Source organism: Pleurodeles waltl, chromosome 1_1 (assembly GCF_031143425.1).
Source record: "Pleurodeles waltl isolate 20211129_DDA chromosome 1_1, aPleWal1.hap1.20221129, whole genome shotgun sequence".
NCBI classification, from domain to species: domain Eukaryota; kingdom Metazoa; phylum Chordata; class Amphibia; order Caudata; family Salamandridae; genus Pleurodeles; species Pleurodeles waltl.
Genome location: NC_090436.1, coordinates 38,926,127 through 38,944,557, shown reverse-complemented (window position 1 = coordinate 38,944,557; position 18,431 = coordinate 38,926,127).

Here is an 18,431-nt window from a genome sequence, read left to right as displayed (position 1 = left end):
GAACAAAAAGTTATGAGGGCCTAAGCGCGAACTGCTCCAAATAGCCAAAAAAAGGCTTGGCACAGGAGGGGGAAAAGGCCTGGCAGTGAAGGGGTTAAAATATCATTAAGACAGATTTTGTTTTGTTGTGGAGTATTGTATATGTATAGTTGTATTTGGCTGTTAAATGTTTTCACAATTCATCACAGTGCCTGTGTTTAGACCAGCACTACATGACATAATGGTCCTTCTTCAGAGTTTTGTTTGTTCACAGTTTGGGAGATTAAAAGGTGTGTGAGACACAGCCACCTGTACATGAACAAGGCTTAGCACTGAAACACGGCGCAGGGGCTGAGCTAATAAAAAAAAACAGTATTCTTCACTTCAAGAGCGCATATTTTTGTCTCTCTGTGGACTTTGTTGGGTTTATTTATGTGTGTGTATACATAGACACACATATGTATATATTATCAATGATGTCATAGCTGATGTAATATGTGGGGTTATTAGCAGTACATGGTGAGGGCATGAGTTATAGTTACCTCAGGGCATTGTAACATCCAAATATTTAGCCAGAGTTTTTATCAGTCTCAAATTGGAATTGCAAATTCAAATCATTTTGTCACGTTCCATCAAAACTCTTTTACTGTGCTTATATCACATTTCCATGTCACATAAATCATTAATGAATCTCAACCAAAAGACCACATTATCTATGTACTTGATCATGTCCTCTCTCCAGTCTACATGCTCTTTCTACCAGCCCATTAACAAATTAACATACCTGGGGGCATATCAGGTACTCATTGCTGTGCCTCGTGTTTGTTGGTATAATATATCCTCAAACACTACAATATTGTAAGAAAAAATAAAATTCCAGCATTGTCAACGGCACATTAGTGTGTTACAGATAGTCTAAGGATTTTGTTTTCAAGTAAATGCTGCATAACACAGTTATGATGTTTAATAGAAGTGTATGAGAAGGCCACGTCAATTGTAATCATAAAATCTTGCATTCGACCCTTTGATTGTATAAAAGGGTGTGATTGAGAGACTTGCATTTATTTTCAGGCTGCTTCACGTAAATTTGGAAACCTTTTCTTTCAATTTTTCATCTTTTTGTATATTTAAATTATGTGACTTAGTTTTGGTTTTGGGTTCTGGTTCACTTGGGACATTCTGCACTTTCTACACTTTTCTATAAATATATATTGAAGAACACCTTTAAATAAGTTTTTGTATTTTCTGTGGTGTACTAGGTAGTGTGACTCATCCCATCTACATCCTACTGATTGTGCAGACTATCTATTAAGTATTGTGGTATTTTTAATATAAGAACAGTTGTTTTTGTTAATTCCATTTAATGTAAAACTGTTACCATCTATTTCATAACCTACAGCTTGAAATTGAACCATAATGCATACTTTGTCTTGTAATAAACATGAAATAAAGACACTGCTGCCAGCTTACAAGCATAGGGATTTTGCTTACTATCAAGTATGTGATGTTATAGGCATTTGTGGCTTTGCCCATTCCTGTTGTCAAGGTGAATTCTGAAACAGTAAAGAAAGAAAAACATTTGTCTACATTTTAAGCCCAGCGTTTTGAAAATAAACAATCGTCCCATTTCACAACAGCTGCTTTGCAAGCATTCCATGGCATTTTATATTATACGTGCCAATTTCTTTCTCATGATCATTCCCATGAAGAATGTTCTTGCCCTGAAATACCTAGCATACTGGAGGCAATAAACATTAAATAAAAGAACTGCTGCTGTATCTTCTTAATGCAATCACATTCTTCACGCCTGCCCCAGAAGAGAGAAATTCTTTGCACACTGCCTTCCTCCTTTACAATCGTTCTGGATTTGTGGTTTAGGCTGACCTCTTCCACCCAATGTTATAATGTGGGTAGCACTTCTATCACACAGTTTTCTATGTCTAACTACAGCAAAGTGAACATTCATAAGATGTTACGTCGTAAACTACAACTACCAAAGCAAATTGTCATGAAAGAAATGATTATTCCCAATCAGTTCTTTTTGAAATCGATTTAATGTTTTGTTATGCGATTGCACACTAATAAGCAGTAATTTAAACCATTGACCAAAAAAAAAAAACTTGTAGTTTTTCAGTGATAATAATTTAGCACAGTTCTTTATGTCCTGTCCAGTATACTCTGAGGCTTATATTGACTGCTTTGAAATAAGGCGTGGAGATACTGGGTCTGGAAAAAGTATTCTTGCCAGTAATACCACAAATATATTTTGCACTTATGAGTTAAATCCCTGGAATGTGTGATAACCCTTTGAGCCTGGAATTACTGGGATGCCTAAAAGTAATATATTGCCATATTCCGGAGAGCCTAATGCTCCAATATATCCTCCTGCAATGAACAAGGGGAAACAAGAGCAAGAGGGCCCATCATTTTGCCTTATCAGTTTGATGTGCAGTTGGCTGTAAGTGTATTGTGGGGGAGTACAGTCCTGCTGACCAAACAGCTGTTGGTGCTGTAGAATAATTGCTTGCTTCCCCATGCCCTAGAAGGGGTCCCAGCAGGTGTGTGCTGCACATGGGTGTATAACCATAGCAGTAGTTATTTTGTAATAAAAATAGGTGCCAGGGCCCTCATCAGGAGATTATTGCAGCTCTCACCATCCTTTGCTCCTGCCAGCACTGTCAATGACAACCCTTAACCATCACACTCCTATAAGTGTGACAACTTAGATTATTTCAAGCCCCAAAAGCTGTAAGAATGGCTGGGATGGCAGGTATAAGTCACTTTTCATGTATGTAGAATTAATAAACAGCAGTTGTGCTCATCTCTAAATTAGACATACAGGCGGTGATTCCAACCCTGGCGGTCATGGACCGCCAGGGCCGGGGACCGCGGATGCACCGCCAACAGGCTGGCGGTGCATCCATGGGCATTCTGACCGCGGCGGTACAGCCGCGGTCAGAAACGGGAAACCGGCGGTGTCCCGCCGGTTTCCCGCTGCCCTGGGGAATCCTCCATGGCGGCGCTGCAGGCAGCGCCGCCATGGGGATTCCGACCCCCTTACCGCCAGCCTGGTTCTGGCGGTTTTGACCGCCAGAACCTGGCTGGCGGTAACGGGTGTCGTGGGGCCCCTGGGGGCCCCTGCAGTGCCCATGCCAATGGCATGGGCACTGCAGGGGCCCCCTAACAGGGCCCCACTGAGAATTTCAGTGTCTGCATAGCAGACACTGAAATTCTCGATGGGTGCAACTGCACCCGTCGCACCCTTTCCACTCCGCCGGCTCCATTCGGAGCCGGCATCCTCGTGGAAGGGGGTTTCCCGCTGGGCGGGCGGGCGGCCTTCTGGCGGTCGCCCGCCCGCCCAGCGGGAAACTCAGAATCACTGCGGCGGTCTTTTGACCACGCAGCGGTGTTCTGGCGGGGGAACTTCGCCGCCCGCCAAAGTTAGAATCACCCCCACAGTGCCTACATGTGGAAGTCTGTCACAAGTGCCTGTATTGACAATTACGTGTCTGTGTCAAGCGCCGGAAACCACTGGCTCAGATGAGGATTGACCCATAGCCTTTGACCCAGACCTGCACTTAAATTTACAAGGTGTGTTTACAATTGGTAAAATCTAAAATCGGGCATTTCCAGTTGTGGGAAATGTGTTTCCTGCAACTGGAAATGGCAGTTGTGGTAACAGAAGGCCACTTGTGGTCAGGCAGATTATGAATCGGGGATCTTGTTGGACTATTAAGCAATCCATTTGGGTTATTTTGGGCTATTTCAAATGTGAATATGATAGCAGGACGAAAAATACAGTTAAACACATGGACCTAGAGGAAGCTTGCCGTAAAAAAAACAAGTAACACAGGCAACTTAAAGCACATCAATCACCTTAGCTCATTCCTGAGAATGGTCATGTGGAAGGGAAATTCTTGAACTTAATAAGTCCTATGAGAACAGACTCACAATGAACCTAAGAGGAAGGCACAACGTTTTTTGTCTTTAAAGCTTCAAAGCAAAACCTGTGACCTCTGACCTATGATGTTTAGTGACTACTAGCAACTCCAAAAGGAGGCATAGTAGTCAAAAGTGTGAGGCTCCATCAACTCCTGCAAAGCAGCAGTGTGGTATTCTTGTCACCTTACATCCCTTCTCATAGAAACATCTGCATTAACTCATTTCTTATGCTACGACTTAGGTCAACCTACAGAGCTATTAGTAGGGCCAGCTTCTTTTATATTTTTTATATTTATATTTTACTGGATGTGTGGGTTGTTTGTGCACACACTCAAGAAAAGCCAGATATTGAAGAGTTTAATCTATTAAATCACAATTACATAATGAAAATCTTGTCCTATATTTCGTGAAAGTGAGAGTTCTAGTCAATTATTGCTTTTGCCTTTCTTTTTTACAATTGTAAGGAATGAAAAACTGAGAAACTTTCTTAAAAGTGAGAGAGAAGTTTTACTCCACTTTTACACAGTAGAGTCTGCTGCCAAAAATGGTTGGAGGGGCAGCGCGCAGAGCGGGGTGGGAATAATAATGACATAAAGACTTACCTGCTGCTGTCTGCCCTCCGTTTTCCTCTGCTCTCGCCAGCTTGGTTCTTCTCTTGTTGCCCCCCTCCCCACCCAAACCAGATACTTCTCTCATTCTGTTATGCTGCATGAGAAAAGCACCAGAGTTGGTGCTTTTCTCAGTTAGGGAGTCTGCTCTTGGTCTCCACCCAGCTGTGAAACACAGCTCGGGTGGAGAGTTCTAAGTACGCATGTCAGTTTGGCCGGCACCTACACTTCACCTCCCCCTGCTGATGTGGTGGATGCCTACCCTACACTAGACGGCAGACTGACAAAGCAGAAAAGAAAATGATAGTAAAATACTTTATTTTATTTTTCACTTGTTGCTGCCTTTCTGCAGTGGGATGATGCTCCTCTTCCATAGCGGAGGGGCTGCCCCAGCTTTTACAGAAGCAAGTTAATGATACTAGATATGACAAACCGATGGGTTGGTTCATTAGTCGGGAATGCACCAATAATCAAACAGTCCGCTGTACACAGACTGTGCCCACCATATGTATATTACATAGTTACACAGAGCAATAACTGGTGTAGGGGGAGACCAAACCTATGTAGCTTAATGCTCGAAAGGTATTAACTCCGGACTCATAACCAATGTGAAGAAATCCTAAGTGGCGCTGTTCATTTTTGTTTTCATTTTATATATTTATTTATACCATGCACTCCACAGATTAAATTGTACATAAGTCTGACTCAGAGCACACAGCAGAGAAATCATTACACCGGGAATTTCCAGAAAACAGGATTTCTGCTCCTTTCTTAAAATGGTGGCGTAGGAAACTGACACATTCCCAGGTTTGCCAAATCTTGTAAATCTGGGAGAGCATCAGATTCCATGAGTGTTGCATGGGAACACCCACAGCAACCCCCTAGGAGCGCCCCTTTCATGCAGAGTAAAGCGTGAAAGGGGGCCATATTTAAAAGACAGTGAAAAGCCATGCCAGGTGACTTTGTGTGCCATTTGTAAATATGGCCCTGTAGTCTGCGAAGCTAAAGCAACTAAAAAAGTGACGCATCAGCTGCACAAGTTGCTTGTAAATAAGGCTCCCTGTTGTTGACCCGCAGGCTAGTTAACTGCTGGGGACTCTTATTTATGCATTTTTGAATTCTGTATGGCTGGCATGTAAATTCCATATAGTCTATAAATACAGTTTCTGGAGGCTCTCTAGGTACAGACGATTGGCTGATTTGTCAATTTGTTGCATTATTTCTTACCATATGAGTTATGTAGCATATCTGCTTTTGATGATCCTATTTTGTGACAGAATTTAAGAGCATGCCAGGCCAAATTCAATCTGAATCTGTGCCGGAGAGGCCTTTTTTGGTTAACAGAAGGTAGTGTGTAAATATTTGTCACCATGGCGTTGGCATTTACTCTCAGCATTTCTTTGCTTCCATATGAAATCACAGATGTTTGGAGGAGGTTATGAATGTGAATACGAAAGTATAGGCTTCAGTTTTAACACCTTAACTGCTGGGTCTCTGCCCCCCTCACTCCTCAGTGCACTCCTCAGTGCAGAGCCATTTTTTATCTATTGGGGTAATTCAGGCTTAGGGCTTTCCACATAAAGTATCCATGCCATATTTGCATCCTTTCTTTCTTTCTTTTCTTTGGGGATTCTCAAAGTATCCAGGGTTTGTGGATTTATCTGGAAGGGACTGAGAAAACTGGCAAAATGTAAGAAAAGTCTGGGTTTTTCTTAACAAAAACAGAATAAAAGTGCTCCAGTTAATAGTGTCTGTTGTTTTCCCTAAAATAGAATCAATGAACAGATTGCTGTTCTAAAGTCACCCTTTTCCCAGCTTTCAGGGACATGCAGAGCTGGATGGAAAACCCCAATTTTGGACCACAGTTTTGGCATTTGACAAAGAAGTAGCCCATTTTTCCTATTTTTGTGCTCTCAACCTGCTTTCAGTTTGTAGTGGAAACTAGTATAAAACCCATGGGTGAGCCAAGAAAGTTATAGATCTCAGAAAAGTAGACAAACTTCTGAATTCAAGAAGGGGTCATACCTGTACAACACTCAAGGTTTTCTCAAAGAAAATACCTGTTGAAATTTAGAAATATTGAAAATGAATAGGAAAAAACGGTCCTTTCTGATGTATTCAAATGTTACTTTTTGTCACAATGGCCGATTTGCAAAAACAATATATCACTTCATCTGGCATCCCCTTCTAGTTGCGGGGTAAATAGAGTTTTCAGTTTCTCCAAGAAACCAAGGTGCCCAGAGGCAACAACTGAGCTGCATCGTACAATAGTTTTTTATTGTGTACTGAGTATAGAGCAATTCATATGGTGAAATATGTAGAGTGAAATATGGGTATCAAGGAAACCTGTATATTTCTGAAATGGGCACAAGATATGAGGTTTAGAAGTAGGGGTTATTTATTTTTCTCATACATTGTCTTGCATTTTGAAGTCACAAATTCAGCAAAATACAATTGGTAAAAACAAATGTTCTACCGTTCTGTATACCCACATGTCTTCCAATAAAGATGTATCTCACTTGTGTGGGTAGGCTTAGTGCCAGCGATAGGAACTGGGCCAAAACACAACATGGATGCATAACTTTTTTTCATCAAAAACCAACCCTTTAATTGCCGATGTAGGTAGCTGTGGATTTTGGACCCCAGCTCAGCCGGCACCTATGGAAGCCTTGAAAACCTATGCATGTTTAAACCTAGACACTGAGGGAAATCCAGGGTTGGGGTGACTTGTGTTGCTGTCCCCAGGTTATTTTACCCAGAATTTGTTGCATTCCTCAAACTTTGACAAAAAAACAAATTTTCAGCACATTTCTGTGATGGAAAGTTCCAGAATCAGCAGTGTTCAGATAAAAAAGGCACCTCACTTGTGTGGGTGGGCCTAGTGCCTGCAAGAAGAAACAGCCCAAAACATAACATGGATCCATCCCGATTTTTCACTCAACTGTCCCTTTTTTTGCAAAGTGGGTAGCTGTGGATTTTGGGCCCTAGCTCAGCTGGCACCTAGGGAAACTTAGCAAATTTGCACATTTTTTTGTAAACTAGACATCTGTGGGAATCCATGGTGGGGTTCATTTGCAGAGCTCTAAACAGGTTTTTTTTTTAACCCAGAATCCCCCGCAAACACAAATATTTGACTAACAAACATAGTTTCCTCAGATTTCTGTGATGGGCAGTTCTGGAACCTGTGGAGAGCCTCAAACTTCCTTCCATCCAGTCTCCCAATAAAAATAAAACCACACTTGTGTGGCTAGGCCTACTGCACTTGATAGGAAACAGTCCAAAATGCAACATGGATGCATCACGTTTTCCCACTCAAAACTGACCCTTTTGTGCAATGTGGGTAGTTGTGGATTTTAGGCCCTAGCTCAGCCGACACCTATGCAAATCTGGCAAACCTGGGTTCCCACACATCTCCTGATAAGGACGGTAGACCACTTATGTGGGTAGGCAAAGAGATAACGACACAAAAGGCCCTAAATCACTGCTTTTAGAAATAAGAAATAAGAGTAGCTGCTGTATTTGGGGCCATGTTGTGGTGGCACCCTGGCAAACCTTACGAACCAAGAGGATTCCAGGATGGGGTGCCTTGCATGGATCCCACAAGGTTTTTTCTAACTCTACAATGCTCTGTAAACCTCAACCTTTGTCTGCAACTTCAAGAATCTGCAGGAATCCATAAAATTTCTAGCCAATTTACCCCACTTGTGTCGATTAAAACACAACCCCACTCTGATGAGGGCTCCCATTGACCTTGGTTTGTAGTCCATTTGAGGCCCATTTTGCATTGTTGGCTTTGTCTAGGAGCACTACTGTATGGGTCAGTGTGACCACATTCTCCACAAAATACAAAGGTGTACTTCCCCTGAATAATTTGTTTACCCCACCAACTAACCATGCACCCCAGTATACTTTGTAGTCTCTGGGCCTAATATAGAGAGTGGTGGAGGGGGTACTCTGTTACAAAGTTCCATAAGCTATATTGGAATTGGAATTGGAATACAGGGATGGGATACCCGTCATGTTTGTGACAGAGTAACCCCCTCTTCCAGACTCTAAATTAGTCCCTCTGTCTTGAAGTATTCTTCCACATATTGCTTATACTATACCTAATAGCGGGTCCCAAGATTCCCTGGTTTCAAGGAAACTTTAGTCAGACAACTTTTGTTCTGATGAGACCCGAAGAGTACCTACAGGTTGAATCGTCAACATCTCCCTAAGTTGCTTTTAAAACATGTTATGACTTGGTAGGAGATACTGTATATGAATTGACAGGATCTCCACTTATATTTGTTTCATATGAAATCATATACAACCTAAGAATCTGTTCAGTGTCTTGTTCTATGTTATACATATTAGTTCACTGTCTGAGCACTGCATCGTCTGCACTAATTTTGATTGGTACTGAAATGTATATTGTCATAATAAAACAAATGCGAAAATCATCATCATGCAAGAGAGTGTCCTGTATCCTTTTTCAGTGACATTGATTATGACACGAGTTACTAATTGAGCTTGCACAGTTTCAAAGCAAGTAGATGTGTTGGTGAATGAGCTTATTACAATTACTCTAGTTCTTGTGGGCAATCAGGGTGATCCGTGTTGTATACATAAGTTTCCTGAAAAGTATTTAAAAAACTAGTTAAAAGTTTATGTTTTTGTCTCTCTGGGTACTCTGTGACAGCATGGTTTATGTTCAGTCCATCATTATGTGCAATGCGGGGACTATAATGTGCTTGCCAATCAACAAACAGAACACATACCATGTTCTAACGGTGGATAATAGAGTAGGCCATAATGAGGTCCATGATTTCTTCAAGTAGAGGAACAAAAATTACATGGCTGTTTGCCTAGTGAACTAGTGGCCCATGTAAGGTAGGTATCCATGCACAGCCATTGAAAGGTTTACCTTACGACAGCTCTACCTCAGTCAAATTCCCAATACTTCACTTTTGTATGGTACAACATAAAGCAAGTAGGAATACACAGGGCTGGCTGAGATGGGCAATGGGGACAGTAAACATGACTCCCCAGCCTCTTCCCTTGGGTAGAACAGTCTCAATGACATGGTTGTGTCTTTCTAGGTGTTCCAGGAATGCAATCAGCAAAGTTGTGATCCTGCAGCTTTGCCTCATCCTTTAAAGCATATGAAGTGGAGGCTTCTGCTTCTGTAGCAGTAAGACATTAAATGATGGCCAAATGAAAGTCAGGGACAGACAAGAGTCTTCCCATGGTGGTCTGCTGATAAACAACATACTCATTGTATTTTGTCATCTGGATCAGGTGGGTAAACAGCTTCTTATACCAAGTGTGAGTTTTATGACTTGCATTGTACGGCTGATGAACTTGGTCCTTCTTTTCTGCGGCACCCATGTACTTTTTGTTACCAACTGTACAGATGGGCCTGTGAACTTTGGCCATCTGACCCCAAACCATGACAGGGAAGTGATCTCATCATGATTTGTAGTAAGCACATACACATCATGCCTATCATAGAACCTGACTACGAGGAGTTTGTTGGAATGCAAAGCAGTGTTAGAGTTTTTTGGAGCTTCTTACAAACAAGCACCCATGGGAATCTTTTGCAGCAACAAAAATCTGTACTGCATGCTACAGTGGCAATTTTGTACAACTCAATGAACAGCTTGACTCTCATATAGAGGTTGGCCACACAAAGGTTATATATAACCTTTGTGAAGGGGACAACTCATATAAAATCTTTCCTTTTGCCTCCTACTGTGGTAGGGCAGCCTAAAGGGTTTAGAGTGGAGTCCTTCCCAGTATACACTCTCAAGCTGTACATATAGCCATACACAGCATGTGCATCTTGATGCCATAGTGAGCTGTTTTGCTGGGAATGTACTGCCTGAACAGCAGCCCCTTTGTACAGAATCAAGGACTCATTAATTGCTATAATATTTCCAGGAGTTTAAATCTCTCGAAACCTGGCAGGCAAATGTTTCACGACTGAACAACCTGTCATGGTCTGGATGGTCCCAGGGCAATGCAGCAAAATTGTCATTGAAATGTAGCAAACTCTGAAATAGTAAAACAAAATCTCTGCTCATGTACAGTGGGAAGATGGGGGCTACCCAAACTGTGCAAGTAGGCCATTAAGACTGCAAGCTTGGGTTGTTCACAGACTCCATTTTGAGCATAAGGCCCAAAAAGTTGGTCAAGTCTTTAAGTGAATTGGAAGTCCACTGGTGTGCCCTAGAATGAGGTCCTAGAGTGCCTCCATGTGCCCACAGAAATTGGTCTGAAGGCAAATTTGCTTTCACATCCAGTATAATTTGGAGCAATTAACTCACCATCAGCCTCTTTTGTTTTGCGTTAGGATTAATGTAGATGTCTATGAGAATCAGTGACAATATGTGGTCTGGGGCCCATCCTTAGATGTTTTCTACTAATAATTGTGTCTCAGTTATTGAGACCTGGGAGATTCGTAAATTCAGGCTGGGGCTTAAATAGATGACAAAATCAATAAAGACCATCCTTTGCATTTAAACATAATTGCTGGACAGAAGCATTCAAAGTCTCTGTGAACACAATGAATTAAAAATGTTGCAGTATTTCACTTAGTCACTGTCAATAACTGTTAGAAATGGGGTCTTTGGTTGACAGTCAGGTTGCCCCCTGTTCAAACAAGGACCCTCACTCTAGTCAGGGTAAAAGAGAATCACCCTCAACTAACCCCTGCTTACCCCCTTGGTAGCTGGGCAGAGCAGTAGGCTTAACTTCAGAGTGCTGGTGTAAAGTATTTGTACCAACACACACAGTAACTTAATTAAAACACTACAAAATGACACACCAGTTTAGAAAAATAGGAAATATTTATCTAAACAAAACAAGACCAAAACGACAAAAATCCAACATACACAAGTCAAGTTATGAATTTGAAAAAACTAAACTCAAAAATAGCGCTTAGAAACACAAAATCGATGAGGTGTTAACACGGCGCCGTGACGGAGTTGTTCCCAACAAGCCGACACCAGCGGCACCGGACACAGAGTCGCGTAGACCCCCAAGTTCCATACCTTTGGTGAAGAGTGAAAACAAGTCAATGCGCGAAGTCGGGGATCATGACGTTAGTGTGATACGTTGAATCCGCGCACTTCGAGCCGCATCGGTCATGACGTGGTGCAGCAACTTCCACGGAGTCGCAGGCTTCAGCGGGGCTGCAGCGGCGTCGGAACTGCGAAGGTCGTTGCGTTCCAGCGAAGATCACGGAGTCAGTTGCAGGAGGCATCACCGGATTCAGCAGCGGCGTCGGTCCGAAGTCGTCCTAAGTCGATTTCCTTGGATTTCCACCAGCTTTTCTTTCAGGGGCCCAGGAACTGGATAGGGCACCACTAGTCAGAGCAGGAGTCTCTCCGGAGACTCCAGGTGCTGGCAGAGAGAAGTCTTTGCTGTCCCTGAGACTTCAAACAACAGGAGGCAAGCTCTAAATCAAGCCCTTGGAGATTTCCTCACACGATGGAAGGCACACAAAGTCCAGTCTTTGCCTTCTTACTCTGGCAGAAGCAGCAACTGCAGGATAGCTCCACAAAGCACAGTCACAGGCAGGGCAGCACTTCTCCTCAGCTCTTCAGCTCTTCTCCAGGCAGAGGTTCCTCTTGTTTCCAGAAGTGTTCTAAAGTGTGGTTTTGGGTGCCCTTCTTATACCTAATTTCTCCTTTGAAGTAGGCCTACTTCAAAGTAAAATCTCTTTTGGATGTGAAATCCTGCCTTTCCCAGGCCAGGCCCCAGACACTCACCAGGGGGTAGGAGGCTGCATTGTGTGAGGACAGGTACAGCCCTTTCAGGTGTAAGTGACCACTCCTCTCCTCCTCCTGGAACAGATGGCTCATCAGGAAATGCAGACTACACCCCAGCTCCTTTTGTGTCACTTTCTAGTGTGAGGTCAACCAGCCCAACTGTCAAACTGGCCCAGAAAGGGAATCTACAAACAGGCAGGGTCACAGAAATGGTATAAGCAAGAAAATGCCCACTTTCTAAAAGTGGCATTTTCAACCGCACAATCTTAAAATCAACTTTACTAAAAGATGTATTTTTAAATTGTGAGCTCAGAGACTCCAAACTCCACATGTCCATCCGCTCCCAAAGGGAATCTACACTTTAATCAGATTTAAAGGTAGCTCCCATATTAACCTATGAGAGGGACAGGCCTTGCAACAGTTAAAAACGAATTTAGCAATATTTCACTGTCAGGACATAGAAAACACATTACTATGTGCCCTCATTACAACATTGGTGATAAATCCCGCTTACCGACATGCAGAAGACCGCCAACACACCGCGGCGGAATACCGCTACAGCTATTACGACCCACAGCCCAGAATCTACAAAAAAAACGGACACCCACACAAATCCGCCACACCAAAGGTCAGTGATAAACTGGTGATAACAAAACCTCCACCGTCACGCCAACTGGAATACGCCCACACTATCACAACCCACAAATCCACGTGGTGGTCATTCAACTGGGCTATTCCATTGGCGGTACACACCGCTGCGCTCAAAATACACACATACTTACAAAAGACAACCACATTGGACAATTCCAAATCCACACACCTAATACACATACACACACCACTCTCACACACTCAATACAATATAAAACACACACCCATATCACCCACAAACCCCTACGACACAAATTTAGAAAAAAGCCCAGAGAGAGACACCACCATCAACAACACTAGCATCCACATGCACACAACACCATCACTCACACAACATCCACGCACCTCAGACAACACACACAAACACATCCACTCACACATCACAACACACACCACCTCACACATCACCCACACCACACCATGGCACCACAAAGACACCCCAGGTTCTCTGAGGAGGAGCTCAGGGTCATGGTGGAGGAAATCGTCCGGGTAGAGCCACAGCTATTCGAATCACAGGTGCAGCACACCTCCATAGCTAGGAAGATGGAGCTATGGCGCAGAATCGTAGACGGGGTCAACGCAGTGGGACAGCATCCAAGAACTAAGGATGACATCAGGAAGAGGCGGAATGACCTACGGGGGAAGGTGCGTTCCGTGGTTTCAAGACACCAGAATGCAGTACAGAGGACTGGCGGCAGATCCACACCTCCACCCCCACAACTAACAACATGGGAGGAGCAGGTCTTGGCTATACTGCATCCTAAGGGCTTCGTAGGAGTAGCAGGAGGAATGGACTCTGGTAAGTCAAATCTTAACTATTACATCCCGCACCCTACCTGCATGCTATCACATACCCCACCCTCACCCTCACCCCCATCACTCCAACACCTCACAAATGACCCACTATCACAACCCACACATCCCAAAACCAAGCCCTGCATGCAACACCAAAGCAAACCCACCAACCCAAGAAAATCAGGGACCTGGGGGCAGTGGCAGTGGGCACACGGTTCAGGGGACAGAGGCACAGGAAAACAGGGGAACTGGGAGGACAGCTGTGCGACAGGGGGAGGACAGGCCCAGGGAACCCACTCTCCATGAGGCCCTCTCCAACATCATGGGAGCGTACCACAATTCCCAGGAGACGATGGCAATGGTACTGGCCAAGTTTCAGGAGACCCAGCGGCTGCAGGAGGAATAGTATCTGGGGCTCAGGGAGGAACTTAAGTCCATCAACACCACTCTGGTCACCATTGTAGGGGTGCTGAAGGACCTTGTGAATACCAGGAGGGGCACTGTGGCACAACAAGTGGCCCCTGACACTAGCCTGGATGTTGAACAGCCCACCACCTCCACCGGCACTAGTGGACAGGAGACACCGTCACAGGACCACAACACCAGCACCCCACCCCCTGCAGAAGGAGAACCACCCAGCAAACGGTCCCTGAGATCCACGAGAAAGACATAAAACAATGCCAAGACCCCCGCCAGGAAATGAGACTCCCCTGAATGTCATCCTTCTGCCCATTTCTTCACCCTGTCCATCCATCAACTGCCCTAGCTCCACTTTCTATGCCCCTTTGGACAATGCAACTGTGAAACAAATAGACTGGACTCTGCCATGGACAATCCTCCACCATCACCTCTGCCCATTTTACACCCCCCTCCACTATTTTGCACTGAAATAAACACCCTTGAATCACAAAACAAGCTGGAGTCAGTCTGTGTTTATACAAATGTGTATTTGCAATAACTATGGAATATAGCAATGTCAACTGTAATGTCAACATACCGATGTAACACAGCTCTAGTCCATGAGGTAATATGGCAGAGGTCACACAATGGGACCCACATCTGTGAAATGGAAAGGCAAAGTGACAAGTCAAGGTCCATACACTGGGTGAAAGTGGCAGACATATGATAGGTCTATCAACTGTATGAGAGGTGTGAGGCAGTGACATCTTCTTACCCGTGTCTCACTGGAAGTATTTCTGGATAACGTTGATTCTGTTGTCGATATCCTCTTCATCTGCCTCCTCTTCTTCACTGTTCACAGGCTCTACAGCTGCCACAAGACCTCCTTCTGGACAATCCTCTTGCAGAAAAGGCACCTGTCATCGCAAAGCCAGGTTGTGCAGCATACAGCAGACCACGATGATCTGGCACACCTTCTTTGGTGAGTAGTAGAAAGAACCACCTGTCATATGGAGGCACCGGAACCTGACCTTCAGCCAGGCTGAAGGTCCTTTCGATCACTCTCCTAGTTTGCCCATGTGCCTCATTGTAGCGTTCCTCTGCCCCTGTCCTGGGATTTCTCACTGGGGTCAGTTGCCATGACAGGTTGGGGTAACCAGAGTCACCTGCAAATGTTGAGGGACAACTGTTAGACACACACTAACCTGTAGGGACAACCCCAGACCCAGACAACTATTCACAGGGTATAGGGTCCTTGTCCTCACCCATTAGCCACACACGGTGCCTCTGGAGTTGCCCCATCACATAAGGGATGCTGCTATTCCTCAGAATGTAAGCGTCAGGCACTGAGCCAGGAAACTTGGCATTCACATGGGAGATGTACTGGTCGGCCAAACACACCATCTGCACATTCATTGAATGGTAGCTCTTCCGGTTTCTGTACACCTGTTCACTCCTGTGGGGAGGTACCAAGGCCACATGTGTCCCATCAATGGCACCTATGATGTTGGGGATATGTCCCAAAGCATAGAAGTCACCTTTCACTGTAGGCAAATCTTCCACCTGAGGGAAAATGACGTAGCTGCACATGTGTTTAAGCAGGGCAGACAACACTCTGGACAACATGTTTGAGAACATAGGCTGGGACATCCCTGATACAATGGCCACTGTTGTTTGAAAAGACCCACTTGCCAGGATATAGAGTACTGACAGGACCTTCACTAGAGGGGGGATTCCTGTGGGATGGCAGATTGCTGACATCAGGTCTGGCTCCAACTGGGCACACAGTTCATGGATTTTTGCACGATCAAGTCTGTAGGTGACTATTACGTGTCTCTCTTCCATTGTCGACAGGTCCACCAGAGGTCTGTACACCGGAGGATGCCGCCATCTCACCACCTGCCCCAGCTGACGTGCCCTATGGAGGGGAACAGCAAGGAGAGAGTCAGCACTGATTTATTAATAAATATAATTTGTAAACATTAGTAAATCTGCAGTGTGCCTGTTTCTGTGTGTATCCAAGGCCTAGATAGGTGTGACGCAGTTAATATTAATGCCATGTGGCCTCCTGAAATGCCGGCTGCCTGACCTGTAAGTTGGGTCAAGGGGACATGAGGTAACTGCACTGGCGTTCTACACCGTCAAGGTAGGCGGTCGAAGACTGCAGCGCAATCCTGCATTGGTTAACATTGGACCCTATGGGTCCCAGGAGCCAATGACGATGTATGCCGGCAGTGACGGTACGCACCACCACAGACGTGACCGCCTTTTTCTGTCTGTTCACTCACTTGATACCTGACCTTCGACAGGAGAGGACCTACACTGCAAGTGCTGCTGTGACCTTAGTCTGGAAGTGACGATGGCTCATGTGTCTGGGGAAAGGGCCCCTGCCTTCAATTTGGAGGAGTTGGAGAAGTTAGTGGATGGGGTCCTCCCCCAGTACACGCTACTCTAAGGTCCTCCAGACAAACAGGTGAGTACACTGTGATCATGCTGCATGGGCAATGCCTGTTTGGAGTGGTGTGTATGGAAGATACATGGGGTGTAGACTGAGGCCTGCATGTGCGGACGGTGAGTGTATGTGCGTCAGGGCAAGGGTGGGAACGTGGGCCAATGACTGTGACGGTCCAGACGGTTAAAGTTTTACCTTTTCCCCTGTACTATTCCTCTAGGTCAGCGCCCACCAAAAGAAGGATATTTGGCGTGCCATCGTCAAGGAAGTCCGGACCATGGGGGTCCACCACAGACGGAGCACCCACTGGCGGAAAAGATGGGAGGACATTCACCACTGGAGCAAGAAGACGGAAGAGGCCCAGCTGGGGATGGCCTCCCAACGTGGGAGGGGTGCCCGTCGCACCATGACTCCCCTGATGTTCCGGATCCTAGCGGTGGTTTATCCAGAGTTGGATGGGCACTTGAGGGCATCACAGCAGCCACAAGGGGGTGAGTACCGTCACATCCATCTGACTCTGCGCGCATAACGAGGTATCTGGGTGGGGGAGGTGGGCAGTGGGTTACCCTAGGACAGGGCGAGCTTTGTATGCAAGGACCCTTTGTGAGGCAGGCTATGTGGCACCCCAACCCCACCAGTGGTAAGAGCCATCTACACCTAGTCAGGCTCCTGTGACTTCCATGTGTGCAGCAATCGGGCACAGGCCTTGTACCCCATGGGCATGTGATTAATCTAGGAACTCTAAGTGCATGGCGTAGTGCAGAGGGCTGCTGTGTCTGTAGTGTCCGCCAACGGTAGTGGTGTTGCATGCACTGAACATGTATTTCTTCTGTCTTTCCCTCACCCTTTTTGTGGTCTCCCTGTTCTTGTGTACAATAGCATCAACAGGTGGAGGACAAGTGGCAGGGATCTGCCGCCGCCCCCTACCAACAGCGCCTTCCCAGCAGCCCCTCAGCGTGTGTCCCGTGGCCGCTCACCAGGAGGGTGGGCATCTCCTTCGCCCCAGGCACCTCAGGCCCTGCCCCAGTCAGCCCTGCTGCCCTCAGATCCTGAGATCCCTCACTGTTGGGCAATCTACCATTATGAATGCCATACAGGGTGTTGAGAGGCATTTGCAACAAACAAATGCATACCTGGAGGGCATTCATTCTGGCCAGGCAGCCCAACAGAGAGCATTTCAGGCTCTGGCCTCAGCACTGATGGCAGCCATTGTTCCTGTGTCCAGCTGCCCCCCTCCAACTTCATCCACCCAGACCCAATCCCCTGTACCTCAGCCTATCCCAAGCACACCATCAGTCCTGAATGCACACACCTCATCACACAAGGGTGGCTCAGGCAAACCACACATCCCATAGGCACTCACACAAGCATCATTCCCATGCAGACATACCAACATCCACTGCCTCCACTGTATTCCCCTCCTCCACGTCGTCCTCCTCCCTCCCTGACTCGTCTCCACTCACACCCGCATGCACTACATCTTCAGCCACTACCTCCATCACCAGCACGCCCATCACCACACACCGCTCATGTGCACTCACCACCCCCACTACCATTCACACATCCCCTGTGTCTTCTACCAGTGCGTCTGTGAGCCCTCCTCCCAAAGTACACAAACGCAGGCACCCACCCACCCAACAGCCATCCACCTCACAACATCCTCCAGCCCATGCACCTTCACCCAAATTCAGCAATCGTACACCTCCTACAACCACAACCTCTTCCTCCACTCCCAAACCCACTCCATCTACCCGTCGCAGTGTATGTAAAACTTTTTCCCTGGCTAACATTGACCTCTTCCCTATACCTCCCCCGTCCGTCCCATAGGGCCAGGCTTTCCAGGTCCCAACC